General features: G+C 47.0%; 1 long non-coding RNA gene across 1 annotated transcript; it reads left to right on the forward strand.

Annotated features, from left to right (window-relative positions):
* Positions 1–17,208: 17,208 nt before the first annotated feature.
* On the forward strand, positions 17,209–19,987 carry LOC145530391 (uncharacterized). Its single transcript, XR_014071728.1, has 3 exons — positions 17,209–17,324; positions 18,509–18,757; positions 19,797–19,987. It is a non-coding gene; the product is annotated as an uncharacterized LOC145530391 (long non-coding RNA).
* Positions 19,988–21,494: the final 1,507 nt, after the last annotated feature.

Consider the following 21,494-nt stretch of genomic DNA (forward strand, 5'->3'; position numbering starts at 1 on the left):
AACTTTCTAGGGGACCTGGTTTTACGCAGTTTCCTGGCTAAGGCATACGTGCCTTTGAGTTTCAGTGTGAATGAACCTGCAGAAGGAAGAAAAGCCGAGAAGGATCCTCCAACTTGGCCAAGACCTTCATTGTTTGAGTAACTTTGGCCTGGAAACCACGCATGTTGATCTATTTCGTAACAAATCCTCAACTTAATGTGAACTGTGCTTGCAGTTGACTCGCATCAGGGGATTTGTACTCTGTTGTCTATAGGAGCGCGCGGCCTGCCCGCTGGGGCTGGATTTGCAAGCAGGCTGGTTTCTCAACCTGGGTACGCTGGCCGACTCCCTGTTGCGCTGTGCACACGCTCACGGCCTGGTGGCGACAGGGCCCCCAGCTCAGATCCCCAGTTCCCACATCAGTAAGTGTTGAGTAAGAAACTCTTATTTCTTAATTGCTTAGACACCAAGGACGGACGTGGAGGGGAAATGGCAGGGTCCCTTGAGGACACGTTAGGACTGGCGTGCTGCCGTCCAAGGGACCAGACCAGAGATCCGGTATCACTTGCCTAGAAATGAGGACTGAAGCCTTAGCAACGGGGGCGCAGTTGCTAGGAGAGAGCGAATTGTGAGGTGAGGAGCACGTGAGGACCTCGTGAGGGCAAGCACCCCTCGGGGGCCGAGGAGAAGAGAGAGGAAGCAAGCGAGCGTGGTGGGCCGGGTGACCCCGGGGCCACAGGAGCCTGGGGTTAAGGGGCTTTCTGGAAGGGGAGAGCCCATGTGGGGGGTGCAAAGACAACGGGGCAGAGGGAAGGCCGTGAGGCTGGCGGAGCTGGGGCCCCTCGACCCTCACGAGAGCAAGTCATCACTCAAGGCCGCGTGCGGAGAGCTGGGCAATTGCACTGCATCCCTGGTTCCACACTCCGTGCTTCCTGGGGGTGGGCCCCAGACCAGCAGGGCGCCTGGGAGAAACGCCACTATTCCTAGAAACGTTGGTGATCAGGCCCCACCCGGATCCACAGATGGTGTGTGGTGTGTGTGTGTGTGTGTATATGAGTGTATCTGAGCAGATGTATGATGCATATGGTACGTGTGGTGTGTGAGTATGTGTGCGCATCTGAGTGGGTGTATAAAGCATATAGTATGTGTGTGGGTGTGTGTGTTGTGTGTGTGTCTATGAGTGTGTATGCGTGCATATGAGCAGGTGTATGACTCATATGGTACAAGTGGTGTATGAGTGTGTGTGTGTGTGTGTGTGTGTGTGTACCTAAGTGGGTGTATAAAGCGTATAGTATGTGTCTGGGGGTGTGTGTTGTGTGTGTGTATGAGTGTGTATGTGTGTATATGAGCAGGTGTATGACACATAAGGTATGAGTGGTGTATGAGTGTGTGTGTGTGAGTGTACCTGAGTGGGTGTATAAAGCGTATGGTATGTGTGTGGGGGTGTGTGTTGTGTGTGTGTCTATGAGTGTGTATGCGTGCATATGAACAGGTATATGACGCATATGGTACGAGTGGTGTATGAGTGTGTGTGTGTGTATGTGTGAGTGCATCTGAGTGGGTGTATGATGTGGTATGGTATGTGAATTGTGTGTGTGTGTGTAAATGTGAATGTGTGTGAGATCTGGGTGGAGAAGGGGGAATCTTTCTGTTTGACAAAAAAACAATCTTTGAGAAAACATACAACAAAAAGCTACCATAATTCAGTAATGTTAGAATAAGGTGTATAGTCTATTGGTTGTGACTATCCACCAATACTTATAAAAGAGTACTTTTGACTCCTGTACAGATAATACAAGTAAAATTATGGAAATCTGAATATAGTTGGGAGATTGCGTGGATGCCAACCTCAGCTAGGATATTTTACTACAGTTTTGCAAAACGCCACCATTAAAGGAATCTATGCAAAGGACATGTGGGTCTCTCTATATTATTTCTTACAATTGTATATGAATCTACAATATCTGAATTAAAAACTTCTATGAAAAATGGTGATCTTGGATCATGGTTTTACACATTTTTTAATTTAATTGTTTCGAAGATCAACTTTTTATACTTTTAACTACAGAGCTGCCACAGCATGAATACAATAAATACAAATGCTGTCTGCTAACACATCAATTAGCCACCACGAAGACAAACAGCAGTTAGAAGGGTAAGTCAAAGAGAAAAATCAGTGAAATGAGAATAGCATCCAGATGGATGAGAGAGCAGATGAGGAAGATGACAACAAAGGAGACTCCATCCAGACACGTATGTTAGACAAATATGAGATTCTCAAATCCTTGCTTGAAAATTAAGATGGATTCAAAGCCTTTTATTGTAGGATTTATAAATCTTCCATTTGTAATAAAAACTCCACTACACTATTCAATTAATTTCTTTGTTATCTCTTGAAGAGTTATAATGCAGGGCTAAAGAAAAAAACATAGCTAAACTATACCCAAAACCCACACAAGCTGTATTTATCAATTATGTTCCAGATAGAATTCTATCCTGTTAGCCCTGAACAACTGTTACGTTAGAGGCCTGCTTGGCTAAGCTCTCTCCTTCTCCCTCAATCAGTCTCCCTCTGTCTCTGAACTGTCAGACTGTCTCAGTAAGGCTCACCCTGGCTATCCTGTCTGATATTATAGCCTCTACCCTCCACCTGGCTCTACTTTTGTCTGTTCCTACAGCATTTATCACATCCTAACATTAATTGTGTCTACAGGTATCATCTGCCATCTGTCTAGAAGAGCAGCTTTATGAAGGCAGGGATTTTCTGGGGGTGGGTTGGGGTGGACGGGAGAGACATCCATTGATATTCCTGCAACGTAGTCTGTATATAGGAAATATTTGCTTACTGAATGAATGAATTTTAAGCATTCAATGGTCTCATTTTTATTTCAAAGGTTTTGGGTAGAGACTGAAAAGAAAAATAAAGGAAGCTTTGTACGTGGCTTGTCCTTGCTGCGGGCACTGCTACAAACAGTGTGACATGAGCCTTTGAGCCAAAATGGGAGCAGAAGGGTCAGCCTTCCATCCCTGCAGGGGCAGCACCGGCCACTTGCCATGGGCAGAATTTGGTGATGAACATGGAAGGACCTTGAATTAGGACCAAAACGTGGCCACATCCTTGGAAGTTCACGGTCCAGGAGGGGTGTGACACACAGCCAGGAATGATGGCTAGGAAACCTGCAGAGACAGAGGCACAAGCTATGTGCGTCCGCATCAGAGCACTCTGACATCCGGGGTGTTTCCCGTGGGAGGGCCTCGATGCTGGGAAGGGACCTGGGCGCACAGAGACACGACATTCTACAGGAGGACACCAAGCAGAGGCACGAAGCTGTCCCTGAGGGGGTCCCTAGGAGGAGCTCGTTTGAATCAGAGGAGGTGCAAAGAGAAGGTGGAAATGTCATCAGGGACATGGGGAAGACAGCGTCCAGGGGCCAAGACTTATAGCAGTGAAGGGCTAGGATGTCACACAGGAAATTGGAAAACGTGGATTGACAGTGAAAGAGCCTACACAGTGGGGACGTGTGCCCCCAGGTCTGGAGCCAGGATGGGGAGAGAGGGACCCAGAGCCACCGTCTCCAAGGAGAATGGTCATCAAGCGTGTCTCCAGCTCTCCCTGTCTGGTACCCACTGACCCCCTCCTTGGGGCCCCTGCCATGGTCTGCGTCCTGGAGACCCTGACTGCTCCTCAGAGTCCCACCAGAGGATGGGTCCAGGGCATGGGGCCCCGGGGTGGGGGACCACGCCTTCTCCTTGTGTCTTTACACCCGCCCTCTGCTTGCCTGATCCCACACACGTACTCCCTGGGAAGCTCAGGAAGCCAACTAGTGCAAAAGTGTTCTTTTTTTCTTACAAAAAGTTAACTTCTTCCCCCCAAAGGAACTTGAGGACTGAAATGGTGTCTTTCAGACAGCGCCTGACTCAGCCACTTTCCAGTTCCTACTAGAATACCTACGAAAACACAGCGCGGAGGCGGAAGCAGGTTAGTGTGTCCCCCAACTGCTGGCATCCAGGAGCCGCGCCAGCCCAGCAGCAGGACTATGGAAGCGGCTGGGCCAGCCCGGGATCGGTGATCCAGAACCCAGCAGGCTCGATGGGGGAGGGGGTCCTCCTTCCCCTGCCCTCCCCCATCTCTGCCCTCCCCAGAGCTCCTCATCACCTAGGAAAACCGGTCATCCATTCTTCTCCAGCTCAGCCCCTAGCTGGGAAGAGCCGGCTCATTGGAAGAGACCCTGATGCTGGGAAAGACTGAAGGCAAAAGAAGGGGGCAGCAGAGGATGAGATGGTTGGATGGCATCACTAATTCAGTGGACACGAACTTGGGCAAACTCCAGGGGATAATGAGGGACAGGGAAGTCCCTGGCGTCACAGAGTCGGACACGACTTAGTGATTGAACAACAACCACAGATTGATAACTGATACAGAATCAAACTGTCAGTAAACTCAACCTGTTCTGAAACCCAGGGGAACACAGCTGATATCTCTCCTCCTGCACCCCAACCTCCAGGCCAGGAGAACTGTGGTCTTCTCGCCAACCTCACCATCGCTCAGGGCCCCCTGGTCCTCACCTGGTTGCTGAAAAAGGTTTGCCTCCTCTGATCTGGCCCCATTCATATCAATGCTGCACTGTGACCAACAGAGTCCCTATAAAGGCCAGTCAGAACACCCCTCTGGACATCTCCCCACAGTCCCAGGTTAAAGTTGGGGCTCACCTTGGTCACCTCCCCCCACCAGTGGCACCTGGACCACTCACCCTCTGAAATTCTCTCCGGCTAGAACCTCCCTGCATACACCGAGCTTGTCCCTAGCCCCTCATCCCCAAGCCTTCTTCTTGTCTCTCTGCCTAGGATGTACCCCCTCCTCTCCCCACCCCCAGCCCCTGACCCCTTCTTTCTCATGCTTGAAGACTCAGCTCAAGGAACTGCTTCCTCAGCAGGCAAAGACAGGAGAGCCTTCTGGCACGGCACACACGGAAGCCCTCCCTCAGTCCACCGCACACAGGCAGTTGTGCCATGATGCACCGCGGTCATTCTCTCCCGAAGCTGCTCTTTCAGCCCTGGTACAGACCCGGCTCTCACCGGGCGAACTCACTGGGTGCACACCGCTGAAGGCATAAGTCCAGGATTGTCGATGCTGATCAATAAACATCAGCAGCGTGACCCCCGACAATGATGGCACGGTGTGGCTGTCACTTCCTTCTCTACCTTCCGAGAGCCAATCTAGTATTTGACACAAGCAACATGGCTGGTAAGTTTGTTGAGTGAATGTGAAATGGTAAGCTTCGGGGTGATGATGGTAATGCATTGATGAGTATGGAGAAATACATGTAGAGAGTGTGGGGTGAAGAGCAGAAAAAGGGGAAAGGAGCGTCCCTGGGGGCTCAGACAGTAAAGACTCTGTCTGCAATGCAGGAGTCCCCAGGTTGATCTCTGGGTCAGGAAGATCCCCTGGAGTAGGAAACTGCACCCCACTTCCTGCCTGAAGAATCCCATGGACAGAGCAGCCTGCCGGGCTACCGTCCATGGGGCTACAAAGAAGTGGACATGACTCAGTGACTAACGTTTTACTTTCACTTTCTACTGCAAGGAGCACAGGTTCCATCTCTGGTCTTGGACCTACGATCCCACATGCTGCACAGCTTGGCCAAAAAAAAAAAAAAAGGAGGAAAAAAGAAAGAAAAGGGGGAAGAGTAGAACTTCACCAAACAATGAGTCGGTGCAGAAAAAGGCAGTGGTGCTTGCTTCCCTGAAGAGTTACAGGGTGTCTCAGTCAGCTCGGCGGCTGTAACAGAATCTCAGAGCCTGGGTGGCTCCCAAGACAGGAATTTGAACCTCACGGTCCTGTTGGCTGGAAGCACGAGCAGGATGCCCGTATGGTCCACCTCCCCCCAGTGTCCTCCTGCAGAGGAGACAGAGCTCTGGGGTCTCCTCCTTTTCCAACAAAGGCCCCAGTCCCAGCATGGGGACTCCATCCTTGACCTAATCTAGCTCTAACTCCTAACACCAGCACGCTGGAGGTACAGAGGGTAGGGTTTCAACGTTAGAATTTGGAGATGGAAACATCCAGTGCAGAACAACCTCCCCTGAGTTTCAAAGAGAGAGCTAGCGAGGTTGGTGGGGAGGGGTCTGCAAGGCAAGGGTGTGTCCTGCTGGTCTGTTTTCTTTGCAAGTCTAAGTCGAGGGCACCCGCTCAGTTGCTGGGGGTAGGGGTTGGGGAGTTGCAGGAAAAAGCATTCAAGTTCAGAATGACTCTTGAAGAGCATGGGAAAGGCAGCCCTGCAGAGGAGGGAAGAGGACCCCTCTCCAGCCCAGCAGCACCAATGCCCAGCTGTTTAGACATCACATAGGTGTGTGCTTTTCCTGGGAAGAGTCCTGCATGGCCCAGGAGGGGCAGGTGGGGCGGGGGCAGGTACACAGAGCAGTGGAGCGAAGAACTTGCAGCAGAGAAGGTGCTGGTCGCCTGGGCAGGTGAGTCCTGAATGCAAGCCAGCACCTCAGGGCTGGCAGCTCCAGAAAGTGGTCCAGGACCAGGGTTTGGAGGTGGACGTGGGGTGATCAGCAGAGAGAATGACGCAGTCTGGAAGTTTTGCTTCGTAAACCAAAGAAGAGTTGTTAAGCTATTTAAAGTCCAGTGAAAGTGTGGCACACGTTGACCCTGTTCCCAGAACACTGGAGCCCAACCAACCTGCCAGTTTTCAGTTCCGATTCATGTTAATTACACATCAGAAATCTTCCCTAATGTGTTTCAGGGCCTAAGGAACCTGCCAGCTCTGGTCTTTACTCCCATCACCAAGAGCCAGGATGGCCATGAGATACAGTCTGACCAGGACACACCTGTAACTGGTCCCGGTGCTGAGCCCTCAGGGTGCACGGGTTCCCTGCAGCGGCCGCAGGACTGGGCAAATCTCGGTCAGCAGTGTGCCTGGGAGGGACCACGTGTGGTCGAATGGAGAACCAGCAAAGGTTTGAAAACGGGGCATGTGAGAAACGACCTTTCCTCACATTAAACTTCACTTAACGGAAATAAATTTTGTGTGGCTGCCCGTGGCCCTGAGGATAAAAAGCCTCTGGTATCACCAACTGCAGCCTCGGTCCGATCCCGCCTTGGAAAGCAGAGTGCGAGGCGGATGATTGGCTCCTGTGTGAAAGCAGCTTGGCTCCGCGTCAAGTCCAAGTGAATAACAGGAGCAGGAAGGGGTGGGCGTGTTCTCTGTGCACCCGCAGGTCGACTGGGGAAAAGGTGATGTTTACTGAAGCTCAGGAGCTGAGCCGGCAGCGGCCAAGGGAGGACTTCAGCGGGCGGCCCCTCCAGCCAGGTCTGCGTGGGTGGGCCAAAGGGGACATGTTAGGCAATGGCCTGAAAACAGCAGATTGAGATCTGACCCGGAGCTGTGTCAACAGGCAAAAACGAAGGGAAGGGTCAGGAAACTGGGCTGAGCGGGGACGTCGGTGCCTGCAGACTGCCCGGTGCTGGCGAAATAGGGCAGGACCCACTCGGGACGGAGGCCAGGCGGGCGGAAGGGGTGGACGGGGGCGGACTCAGGCCCGGCTTCTGCGGGGCAGGGTCCCTGTGCCCCTTCCTGCGCTCGTCTGTCTCTGCCCCTCAAAGCTGCCCTTTGCTGATTGATGGCAATCGGCTCGCGACAAACCTCTTGCAGCAAACGGAGCCCTTTGAGGCCAAATAGAAAAGACATTGGCCCAAAGGCTCTGGGGCAAGTCTGGACTTTTGCAGTGAAAGGGTAACACGGTGGTTGACATTTTAAACTGTAACAGAATGGCCGGCATCAACTGAAGCGTTGAACGGTTATGTGGGGCAATTTGGGGAAAGAACTCCACTTCATCACCCAGAAAAACGAAGAAAGATGAGCAACATCAAGCAAAACGGACCCCTCGTTACTTTCAATAACACATTTTGGGGCGTAAACTGTCCTGGCAAAACGCCTTCACTGGTGTTTTTGACTAGCCGGTAGAGTGGCTGGGTTTAAACCGGGGTCCTTAAACTTATTTAGGGAGTAAAACACTGGAAAGTTGCGAAGCCTAAGAAAATATTGATATTCAGCTCTTGTTTTCAAAACTAGGATTTTTGATTCTCAGTGCTTAAAAGAATGTCAACATGGAAAGCGCACAACACAAATTCACAACTACGAAGACAGCTCTCTATGAAAACCCAGCTGTCAAGCGACACCCCTTAGTTGTCTCCAAGGGATCCTGCTCGGGGTTTGCACTCGTCCACTCTTTTCTTCACCGGTTTAAGTGCTTTCTGGCAGATAAGCCATAGAATGTGCCAACGGTTTAAGTAACTGGGGAAACTTTTTAAAATGAGAACATTCTATTCATTTTCTCAACCAGGTATGTGCAGAGTTTGTGTACGCTCAGTCGTTTCTGACTCTTTGCCGCCCCATGGACTGTAGCCCGCCAGGCTCCTCTGTCAGAGGGAATTCCCAGGCAAGCATACTGGAGTGGGTGGCCATTTCCTTTTCCAGGGGATCTTCCCGACCCAGGGATTGAGCCCGCGTCTGCCACATCTCCAGTGTCTCCTGCATTAGCAGGCCAATTCTTTAGCACTTGAGCCACCTGAGAAGCCCTAATGTGAGAGATGTAAGAGTTGGTGCATAAAGGAGGCTGAGTGCTGAACAATTGATGCTTTTGAACTGTGGTGCTGCAGAAGACTCTTGAATGTCCCCTGGACTGACAAGAGATCAAACCAGGCAGTCCTAAAGGAGATCAACCCTGAATATTCACTGGAAGGACTGATGCTGAAGCCAAAGCTCCAATACTTCTGTCACTTGATGTGAAGAGCTGACTCACTGGAAGAGAGATGCTAGACAAGATTGAAGGCAAAAGGAAAAGGGGACGGCAGAGGATAAGATGCTTAGACAGGATCACTGACTCAATGGACAGTGGATTTGAGCAAATTCCAGGCGATGGTGAAGGACAGGAATGCCTGGGGTGCTGCAGTCCATGGAGTCTCAAAGAGTTGGACACGACTTAGAAACTGAGCAATCACAACAAGTGAAGAACAGACTAGTGGCTGCCAGGACTGAGGGATGGGGAGTGTGTGAGGGATCGCCCGAGGGAGGTCTGGGGAGACAACCGGACCACTTGTGTCCTGACTATGGTGGTGGTCACGGGAATCCACATGTGTCAAAACCAATAGAACTGCAAACCCCAGGAAAAATATCACCATCGCTGTGAGCTTGAAAGGTCTACCTGGTAGAGAACAAAAGCTGGGGATGCAGGTGAGCAAGGGGCTGCGGAGAGCTGCAAGAGATTTTAAGTGAACTTTGAATGCAATGGGGAAACGAAAGAGTTTTAATCTTGAGAGAAGCGTGATTAGATTTGGGTTTCATCAGGGTCATTCTGTTGACAGGATAGAAGACGGATTGGAGAGGGTTACATTGAACGGGCAAAATCAATTAGTATTCTATTGTGAGAGATCAATTAAGGGCAGGAGATAATAAATTCAGCTCTGGACGTTCTGAGTTAGAGACATTTATGGACATTGAAGCAGGATGTCTATAGGGGATTGAATAATATGTGCCTGACACTCTGGAAAGAGGCCTGGGCTAAGAGGATTAATTTGATAGGTGAATTCACACATATGGGTGAAGTTTTTAACGAATTGTGTGCAGGTTCAGGAGGAAACAAGCAGTTTGGGAATGTAGCTAAAGGGATCACAGAATCTGAAAAGAACAGAGAGAGGAGGAAAGAGAATATATGACCAATAAGGGCAGGAAAAGAACCAGAAGGAAATGGCATCTCAGGAGGAAAGAAAGTAGGATCCAAGGGGGCTGACCTTCATGCTGAGAGCCTCAATTATTATCAAATGACTGCTGGGTGAGCAACCCAGCCACTCACAGAGCCAGGAAGTCATCTGCATGTTCCCCAGTCCACAGCCTCATTTCACAGCTAAAGAATCCAAGTCCTAGGAATGCTAGTCGGCTTGTTTGAGGTACCACGGCTAGTTCATGGGAAGTCCATCACTGGCAACCAAAATTCATAGAGGTTGGAATGAAATAAGTGGATTTTTCAACAAATCTTCCATTAAAAAAATGTATATGTACATATATATATGTATATATTTTAGTCAACACATCTCATCATCAATTTTCCTTACGTCCTCTTACAGGAGAAAAACCCCATTCTGTTCCAAGCCAGGTTTAAGTCAGAACCAGCATGACTGACTCAGTTACATTTTTCTGTTTCTTTTTGAATCAATAATCACCAACCTACCTGGATACTTCATTTGCCTTTCTCTCCCCAAGCAGTAGACCTTAAACATCACTTTTGAACTAGCCATAAACTCCCCAAATTTGGCTCCTGTAGATTCCTCAGGTAACTGTGACAGAAACTGTATTTTGCTCCAGCCTTGACTTTTCCATTTTCTTTCCCCAAATACATGCTACTTGCTATCCCCCCGGGGTATGGAGACAACTCTGAAACATATGGAATTTCCTACAAACTGGGATAACTTATCTAGGCCTTCCAATTGCTTAGAAACTACCACATGTCTTAAAAACAAAAAAATCTCATGAGTGTTTCAAACCTTACAACTAATCTATTATACAACTGAAATTATTCTTTGCAGAAATGTTAAATGTCATACCATAGAGCTTTGGATTTTCAACTCATATGTATATATATAAATTATATTCCCTGATATGGGAATATATATATATATATACACTCCCTGATGCTGGGAGACGTTGAGGGCAAGAAGAGAAGAGGGTGGCAAAGGGTGAGATGGTTAGATAGCATCACTGATTCATTGGTCACTAACTTGAGCAAACTCCAGCAGACAGTGGAGGACAGGGAAGCCTGGTGTGCTGTAGTCCATGGGATCACAAATAGTGGGACACAGCTTAGTAACTGGACAACAACATTTTTATATATACACACATATATTGCCAACATGTCAAATTTCCTCCCTGATATACAAATTTCTTAAAAATCAGATTTTGTTCAGCAAGCTTGGAAGAAAGGAGAACACCTCCTTCAAACATGTGACAACAGAATAACTAGTCTAGAACTGAAGCCGGAGACACTCCGATGGGTATGAAGCCACTCGAGCTTTTTTGGGAAAAAACAGTAATGACCATTCCTTCCCGCAATGTCACATCTTTGAGCAGCAACACTGATATAACCAAAAGCCAGTGAACAACGAAACCAAGGTGGACGGAAAAACGTGGGATGGGGTACTCGATCTGACCCCAGCGTTGGAGACGCATCACCATTCCAACGGGCACATCCAGCCCCCACTAAGCATGGCGTTCTCTTAGTATGACAGAGAGATACTGTTTTCTCTTTTAGTTTACATGCATTTGGGAGGTTTTGTTTTTAACTGGAGCATAGCTGATTTACAGTGTTTCAGGGGTACAGCAAAGTGATTCAGTTATACATATACATATGCGTCCTTTTCCAGGTCCTTTTCTGTTATTGAACATAGTGCCTTGTGCTATATAGTAGGTCATTGTTGCTTCTCTATTTTATAATACAGTAATGTGTGTCTGGTTTCATTTTTTAAACAGCTGCTAAGTTGTTAGGACATAAATAGCTAATACGTTGTATGGACCTAACTCCTCATATAGAGAGTGGGAAAGACGTGCTTTTGACTTAGCAGTTGCTGTGAAAAATCGCTGAGACTTGAGGCCAAGGACAGAGGAGGCACAGAAGTCTCCGAGCTCTGTTATCAACGCCCTGGTTTGGCACTTGGCCCAGGCTGGGGGAGGGGAGGGCCCCCAGGATGCCTTCTTGTTTTTCCTACTGTTGGCGCCTCACCCGCTTCTACGGGGCCTGGACTTATCCATTCACGGAAGAGGCCTGCTCAGGAAACAGATGTGCAGGCTGCAGAGGAAATCCACAATCACCGCCCACGGGAATCAGCCCAGGCCTCCATTCATAAAAACGCAGCAAATCCAGGGCCCCGAGACAGGAGGGGAAAGACCAGTGTGGAAGATAAGGATAATGACAAGCAAATAAAGCAGCTCACCAGAGAGGAAACAGAAATAACAATAATAATAATAATAAACCCAATTTGATCGTGAAAGATTAGAGAGGAAATTGCACCCATAAAATTAGAATTGGCTGCGATTGGAAGAAGGAGGGGGAAGGGGAAAGGGGGGAAGGAAACACCGTCCACAGAAAAGAGACACTTGGAAATAAAACCAGGGTCACAGGAGCGACAAAATAAAAACGGGTGGAAACACGGAGCTGGTTATCTGGACCACAGTCCTCCTCCACTGCGTCGGCCAGACAGTCCACAGACGGAGTCAAAGCAATTCCTCGGATCCAAGAGCAAAACCAAACAGACAGATGAACAACTGAAAACTTCACAGTCTTGCAAGATACGTCCAGAAGGGTCAGACTGTCTAGTAGAGATTCAGAGACAGAGACATTAGAAAGAATCAGGGAAACAACTGAAGCATCGTTTCCAGGGCTGAAGTTGCTTAGATCACAGTCCACCAAGGACCGAACAGGAAGAAGAAATACATCCACATCCTGATGACATGTAAGAACACCAAACATGAAAGGAAAATTCTAAATGTTCCCAGGACAGAAAACAGAAGAGGGGAACGTGTCGGGGATGGACCATTGGCAGCTGCAGGAAGCTGAGAATGCTCATGAGAAGTTTAAAGGTACGCAGAAGGCCTTGGCCTCGGCTGACGCTTCTTCGAGTGGTCAGCGTGAGTGATGAGGATCACATTGCTGTTGGAACAAGTTCAATCACATACCTGGTTTTGGAGAGAGTAAAAGTTGAATAAATATAATATTATGTGCTGCCAGGGAGGGACAACTACCACAGGAAAGGAGCAAGCTGCAGAGGAAGTGGGCTCTCTTACCCTATTGAAGCTAAAGACACACACACGCGTGTATGAACCGGACAGACAGAGATGATGGTGAGGAGGAGGGGGAGGGTGGACAGGTAGATAGACAGATAGATAGAAACATTTTAAAGCACATGCTAGTGAAGTAAATCAGAGAAAGACAAATGTCACATTATATCACTTACATGTGGAATCCAAAAAAAAATGATAAAAATGAACTTTTGAGAAAAACAGACTCCCAAACTTAGAAAACAAATGTATGGTTGCCAAAACAGACAGATGAGGGGAGGGATAAATTGGCTGTTTGGGACTGACATATACACATGACTACACATGTAAAATCGGGAACCCACAAAGACCTACCACGTAGCACAGGGAACTCTACTCAGCATTCTGTAATAACCTAAATGGGAAAAAATTTGAAAGCGATTAGATGTATAGCTGAATCACTTTGCTGTACTCCTGAAACTAAAACAACAATGTAAATCAACTCTGCTCCAATGTAAAATAAAAGCATCAATAAATAAAAATTTGAAAATAGATAAATAAAAGGACACAGAGCAGACAAGTGGGATGAGGGAGAATGTTAATCATTCATTGATGTTCTACTCTTTGTGACCCTATGGACGGTAGCCTGGCAGGCTCCTCTGTCCATGGATTCTCTAGACAAGAGTACTGGAGTGGGTTGCCATGCCCTCCTCCAGGGGATCTTCCTGACCCAGGGATAGAACCCACGTCTCTTATGTCTCCTGCATTGGCAGGAGGGTTCTTTACCACTAGTGCCACCTGGGAAGTCCAAGGTTCACTATCTACACCATTATTCTCCTTGCTCTCCAGAACTTTCTCATCAGCAATGGGGCCAGCAGTCCTTGGGAGTGAAATGCAATTGAAAAAAAAAATGTCTCCAAACATGGTGGGAAATTCTAGATCATCTTGGGAGAAGAGAGCATGAGGGAGAATCCCCCAGTCACCCTTTCCTGGCCTTCTGTCTCGGGGATGCCCCTCAAATAGGTGGGCCTGTGGGGTGGACAGACGTCAAGCAGGTGACCACAGCTGGAAGCCCCAGGATGGCCTGGTTTTGGATCCATGGGGAAATTATGAGCGGGGGAGGAGACTGGATTGATTCTTACCTGCCCTGGGCTAGAGGCACAGATCAAGGCGAGTGACGTATTTCCCACCCTTGCACATGTGCCTCTCTGATGCTCAGACGAGTTTATCACACAAAAGCTTCTCATAGACATGACCTCACACCTATAGCGGGCAGGGCCCCGGACGCTCCAAAGGCCACACAGCTGACCCTCACGTTCTGAGCAAAGACCTGAGCTAGTTCTCTGGTGGCCAGCCCCCTCCAAAACCTTCCCTTGGCTAGTCGACCAGGATCTCACTATAGAAAATGTATCAGTTCAGTTCAGCCACTCAGTCGTGTCCGACTCTTTGCAACCCTATGACCGCGGCACGCCAGGCCTCCCTGTCCATCATTAACTCCCGGAGTTTACTCAAACTCATGTCCCAATGTGAGTCAAAGTCTCTTTTCTGAAATGGAATCAACAAGCATCTGCAGAAGAAACCAGGATAAAAAGTAAGTACAATTCAAGTCTTATTGTTGCCTCTGTCTCTCAAAAGAAAAAAAAAAAGGCAGACATTTTTGGTATATAAATTTTATTTCAAAACATCTGATCCTGAGACTGTCTTTGACAATAAGTGATTTTTTTTAACGCATCAGGACAGTCATCAACAGGGTATTCATTCTGGGGTGAAACTTTCCACAAGATGCCCCCCCTACTGTGGATGGCACTTTAATCATCTGTCCTTGGAAAAGGACGAACACAAAATCAAGTCATGAATATTGAATATTATTGAATTGAATATAACTTTGAATATTATTATATAAACAAAACGAGTCTCGAGCATCAGAAAATACTTAAGAATTAAGAATGTGTTTTTAATGCCCATGAAAAAAAATATGATGAAGCAAGTGGGTGTAAGAGGGATTATTTAAAGCTGAGATAGACGCTCTCCCCTCCAAGTCTCCCAGAGCCTGCTGTTGTGAGTCTCTGGGTCCCTGGGGAGGATACTTTGTTTTCTTCCACGCTCTGACATCATCTGATGCAACCTGATGCAAAACGACCCGCTTCTTGTCACAGGAGAAATTGGAAGAGAGGCGGGGATAACTCTGTCCCAGGAGAGTCTCCGGAGAGGATGGAGGGAGGCCAGAGGGTGAGGGTGGAGCCGACTGCCTCCCCAGATAGCTCAGGGAAGCTGTGGTTTCTCTGAAAAGCAGGATCCATCTTTAAAGAGTGGGAATCCTTGCAGGTGGGGGTCATAATGCAAACCTTAAAGCCAAGGCTTATTTCAGAATGTCTGAGTGACTGCTCCAAGAGTCATGGGAAGAGAGATTGGAGCAGAGCATCGGTAGAAATAAGATCCCCTAAGAAGGGAGAGACGGCTTCCCTGTTGGGCTCAGACCATAAAGAATCTGCCTGCAATGCTGGAGACCCAAGTTCGATCTCTAGGTCAGGAAAATCCCCCAGAGAAGGGAATGGCAGCCCACTCCAGTATTCTTGTCTGGAGAATCCCATGGACAGAGGAGCCTGGCGGGCTACAGTCCATGTGATCGCAGATGGTCACAACTGAGAGATTAACACACACACACACAAGAAAGGAAGGGAACAGGAGTGGTGCTTGTGGTCCTCGGTGCCCCTTAGTGGCCCTGGGGGCTGTAGGGGCTGGACAGGGAGCTTCTTTCAGTGCCCTTGCTTCCCAAGGAAGAGGCCAGCCTCAGGAATGTCACAGCAGGTGAGCGCGGGCCAGGCCAGCAGGGCAAATGTGCGATGAATGAAAGCTCCCTGAAAGGTGTCATTCGGGGCCAGGGCCCTTGGGATGGCTCCGTGAGAACAGTGCGTGAGCCGTCTGCGGCCTATGGGACCCAGGTCCAGAGGCCTGCTCCCCAGGCCTTATGCAGACATGTAGCATCTAGCACGTTGCTTCTCACAGAACACCGGCAAACAGTAAGTGTGAGCACAGGAATGAGAAGTCGTTGTTAAAATGGTTTATTTTATCTACAGATAAATGAATGAACTGAATAAAGAACAAAATACAGATCGGTAAGGTATTGTGTGAAGCTACCATCTTGTTATCAAATTCACTTGTATAATAATAAAAGCAAGCACATGCCGTGGACCATGAATGCGCCAGGACTGAGTAAGAACTTCGAGGGTTTTGAAGCACATTATTATTCACTCCGTCACCCACACAGAGGCGAGGAGGCTGAGGCTCCAGAGGTCAGGCAACACACCGAGGCCAGAGGGAGGAAGGGCAAGGGACTTGGCCCCAAGGAGTCAGGGACCAGTCACTGCCCTCCACCAGTCTGTGTGTACCACGCTGCTAAGTCACAGTTTTAAGAACCCCTGCCTTTCCCTGGTTGTCAGATTTGCTTCATCTTGTTCAGATTATGTATATTCCAGACATCTTTCAAGCTTTTGGGTTACATGGTTAACACATTGGCCAACAAGAACCAGACTGGGGCTTGTTTATTGCTCTCTACACAGCTCCTCAAAGATGGGTGTTAACCTAATTTCCTCATCGCTGACTGTGAGAGAATACTTAAGCTTGGAAGCCTTCTAAGTCACTGTTTATTTTAAAGCTCAAATAAAACAGGAATCCATGAAATTGCTTCAGATGCCTTTCAGGGGCTCTGAACTCACAGAATACCATCACTGGAGGTTTTTAAGATTTTATTTTAGTTGAAGCATAATTAGAGAAGAAAATACTTTTTTTAAAATTTTTGATAAATTTTTCCACAGTGAGATTGTAAAAACATTTAATTGTATATACCTACTGAAGATACCCAGGTATTTCCAAATAGTGAAGCATTTGGAATTGTATGTAATTAAGAATTATCATAGAATACCTTTGTTATGATTCATAAAATCTTTAGCAATTGATTAATTTTTAAAATTATTAGCTCTTGTGAAAGATCTGAAAATACAGCTACTTCATATGTTGAGAATGGAATACTGCTAACTGGAAGTCTCTTGTGTAAATCATACCTGGGGAGCCACGGAGGATTTAAACCTTTTCTACATTCTTCCCCACACATACGCTCAGGTAAAATAATATTACAACACAGGAAAAGAGACAAACTTTTATCCACCATCAATCATTTACTGAAAGTACACCCTGGGCCAAGCATTGTGTTTGTTAGGCATTTGGGATCCAGATGAGTGGGGCCAATTCCCTGCCCACAAACTTCCTGTCCACAAACTCACTTCTTGTCCACAGCTACTTCCTGTCCACAAACCTACTTCCTGTCCACAAACCTATTTCCTGCCCACAACTTACTTCCTGTTCACAAACTTACGTTCTGTCCACCAGCGTCCTGGCTGGAGAGGGAGGGAAGAAGGATGAAGGCAGTGGTTGCTATGGGAACCCACAGTGGGTACCAGGTCAGGGAGTCTCCCTGGCAGAGGGGACACCTGAAGACAGGCGTCTGCACAAGATGAGCAGCGGGAGTCTACAGAGGAGGTGAGAAGCGAGCTGGCTCTTGGAGAATATGTGGAAATCGGATGTTCACGGGAAGCAGTGAGGGCGCCAGAAGCAGAGGGGACTCTGGTGATCCAGTGTGCAATGACAATAATAGTAGAAGTCATTGTAACTGGAGAGAATGACTTTAGTAAGGGAGAAGGAGAAATGTAAGTTAGAAAGGCAGATTTGGGTCAGAGTGTGGTCATTCTCCAATGTTAGCCTGAACGCTTTATCCCATAGGTAACAGGGAACAGTGGATGCTTTGGGAACAAATATCAACATAAAATAAATCACCAAAAATGCACTATCAAAGTTGGAATGTCTTTAGAGAATATCCAGCCACCACCCCCAGCTCCTCTAGATTGAAGCCCTTTGTGTCTGGAAGGGAGATTTATTTTCCCTCTGTTCCCCACAGTGCCTGGCAGAAAGTAATCACTCAATACAAATTTAATTTAAAAATGAAAGGGTAGAGAAGGAAATGGCAACCCACTCCAGTATTCTTGCCTGGAAAATCCCATGGCCAGAGGAGCCTGGTGGGCTACAGACCTTAGGGTCGCAAAAGACTCAGCACAACTGAGTGACTAAAGAAGACCATGGTAAAAATATTTTTAAGAGTAAAGGATATTTTCTTACCTCCATTGTTGTTTTAAAATAGCATTAAAAAAGATAAAATTAATATGCATGCATACTGGGTCGCTTCAGTTATGTCTGATTCTTTGCAACCCTATGGACCGTAGCCAGAAAGGCTCCCCCATCCATGGGATTCTCCAGGCAAGAACGCTGGAGTGGGTTGCTGTCTCTTCCTCCAGGGGATCCTCCTGACCCAGGGACTGAACCTGTCTTCTGCATTGGCAGGTGAATTCTTCACCATGGAGCCACCAGGGAAGCGTGGTGTTACATGAGAATGAATTCAAAGTATAGATACATCCTATACACGTTAACACACATAGTTACATATAGTATACAGATTGTTCATACAGATTTGGGCAGGAAAAAATCTTAGTGAGTAAACTTTGCTACACTGGGGGCTTCATGTCTCAGTGTATTCAAATATCTGGGGAAGTAGGGAATCAAATTTGTAATTGCATTTTACACTCAAAACCTAAACTACATTGCTGTGTTTATAAAGCATGAATAGTTACAGTAGGTACAGGGCTCTGGAAATACCAATTCTTTCTTCACAGGCTGTTGAGGCATCCTTTAAGAATTCAGTGTTTTTCATGTTTCTATTCGGGATGAAATCAACCACACTCAGCCGCAGTCTGCAGCTAAGACACAGATGAGTGAACCAGATTTTAGGGTGAAATTATTGTGATGTGATGCCTGAAAGGTAGGAAGTGCTTCTCAGAACTGGAAGGAATTATGCACAGGAAGGTGCTCCCAGGAGGCTCCAGCTAAAGACTGAGTTAAATGTCCTGACACTCAACTTACAAGTAAGTTAAAAAATAACAAGGGTCCTCCCTTTTCCCAGCTCCTTTAATTGATGTATTTCCTACCTTGGAGGCCTCTTTTGAAATGCAACACTCCTGGGAGCGGTCACACCTTAAATTATCAGCTGTCACTTTCAGAGCGCTTGGCCAACAGCCCAGGGAGAGAAAGAAAGGGGATGCAGGTACAGTGCCCGGGGGTGGAGGGACAGGCGGGGAGAGCGTACTTGGTAACAGGACTCCAGCTCAAGAGTCTTCTGGTACAGTCCAGACTCCTAACCTCATGGTGCTGGGCTTCGACCGAAAAGATAAATGGCAGCTCTTGTGTTGCTATGCAAGACATTTCAGCACATCTAGTCTGCCTCAGAGGCAATTTGAATCTGCTTAAGGGGGTCAGGCAGGACGGCAAACAACATCAACCCTAAAAACAACTGAAAAGTATTGACTTTTGACTTCAAATACATCTAGATGATCCCTGAGGGGTGTCTGTACACTGGAGATCAGACTTTAGAAATGATATAAACACATGTTAAGTACAGACATTTGTTTGTTGTCGTTCAGTCGCTAAGTCGTGTCCGACTCTTCGCGACCCCGTGGACTGCAGCACGCCAGGCTTCCCTGTTCTTCACCATCTCCTGGAGTTTACTCAAGCTCATGTCCACTGAGTCGGTGATGCTGTCTAACCCCCTCATCCTCTGCTGCCCCCTTATCCTTTTGCCTTCAATCTTTCCCAGCATCAGGGTCTTCTCCAGTGAGTCGGCTCTTGGCATCAGGTGGCCAAATTATTGGAGCTTCAATCCCAGCATTAGTTCTTCCAATGAACATTCAGGGTTGGTTTCCTTTAGGATGGACTGGGTGGATCTCCTTGCAGTCCAAGGTACTCTCAAGAGTCTTCTCTAGCAAAACAATTCAAAAGAATCAATTCTTTAGCACTCAGCCTTCTTTATGGTCTAATTCTCACATTCGTACATAACTACTGAAAAAACCATAGCTTTGACTAGATGGACTTTTGTCAGCAAGTCTTTGTTTGTTTTGCTTTTTAAAGGCAAACCACTCTAGTATTCTTGCTGTGAGAACCCCATGAGCTGTATGAAAAGGTAAAGAGGTCGTCAACCGAATAGCCAGTGCAGATAAACCTACATCCTGAAAACTCATCAGATTCTTCCAGTGCTGCAACTAAGGTGCTCTACCAAAAACTGTTGCTGAAGAATTTGCAAAATAAATTTATCTTCTGCTTTAAGAATCTATTTTTTAATTTTTACATAGTAAGCAAAAAATTGTTTTTCTTGTGATGAAGACTTCTAAGATCTACTGTTTTAGCAGAATGAAATAATGCCGTTTGCAGCAAGATGACTGTAACTATAGATTAACAATACTAAGTCAGAGAGAGAAAGACAGATACCTCATGATACCACTTACATGTGGAATCTAAAGTATGACACAAGCGAACTTATTGACGAAGCGGAAACAAACTCATAGGCATAGAGGACAGATTTGTGGCTGTCACAGGGAGGGACAGTGGGGGAAGGAAGGATGGGGAGTTTGGGATTAGCAGGTGCAGACTACTATATATAGAATGGATAAACAATAAGGTCCTACTACATAGCGCAGGAAACCATATTCAATAACCTACAAAAATCATAATGGAAGGGAATGTGAAAAATAATATATATACACACACATATATTTATAACTGAATCACTTTGTTATACAGCAGAAATTAATACAATACTGTAAACTGGCTATACTTCAATAAATTTTTAAAAATACTCTTTAGCAACTTTCAAATACGCAATACAGCAACTTTAGCTAGAGTTACTACTCTTTTGGGCTTCCCTGATGACTCAGATGGTAAAGCAACTACCTATAATGGAGGAGACATGGGTTCAATCCCTGGGTCTGGAAGATCCCCTGGAGAAGGTCATGGCTGCCCACTCCAGGATTCTTGCCTGGAGAATCCCGTGGACAGAGGAGCCTGGCGGGCTACAGTCTGAGGGGTTGCAAAGAGTTGGACACGACTGAGTGGCTGACACACAGACAGACACACACCATGCTTTACATGACATCCCATGTCTAAACACGAAATCTACTTTTAACTTTCTTAGTAGCCTGGCTCTAGTTTTTATGCATCATCTTCAAACATCTGCTTGTGGTGATCAATTAACGGCAGAAGCTCGTCACAGTGCTTTCTTGGAACTATGCCACCCAGAGAAAATAACTTGTTGAGATTTTTTCCCATACTTTTTCCTATAGACTTGCTGGAAGCAATAGTGCTTAGTAAGCTCTGTAACTGCATTGGTCGACCCTAACGGCCTTAAGTATTACCAAAAGTTGCTGAGCACGGGCTTTGTAAATACATATTTTGTGAATATTAGCTCCATGCACGATCATGGCAGCATACACAGCAAAGATAGAAGATGCCAGAAGTAGCAGCCTCCCAACTCTATTTCCCCATCCATTTGTGTCTGTCACCAAGAACCTCTCACTTTTACTAACAAGTACCAAAACAGACCTGAATTTTAATTCTTTTCCCCTATTTTCAACTTCAGATGACCATATTCATGACCAACAGAAGGGTCAAAACTGTTAGCATCCTTAAACAAGCCTTGTTGTTGTTGTTCAGTCACTACATCATGTCCGACTCTTTGCGACCCCATGGACTGCAGCACCCCAGTCTTCCTTGTCCTTCACCATCTCCCGGAGCTTACTCAAATTCATGTCCATTGAGTCAGTGATGCCATCC

This window comes from Giraffa tippelskirchi, chromosome 12 (assembly GCF_054371585.1).
Source record: "Giraffa tippelskirchi isolate mGirTip1 chromosome 12, T2T-mGirTip1v1.2.pri, whole genome shotgun sequence".
NCBI classification, from domain to species: Eukaryota; Metazoa; Chordata; class Mammalia; order Artiodactyla; family Giraffidae; genus Giraffa; species Giraffa tippelskirchi.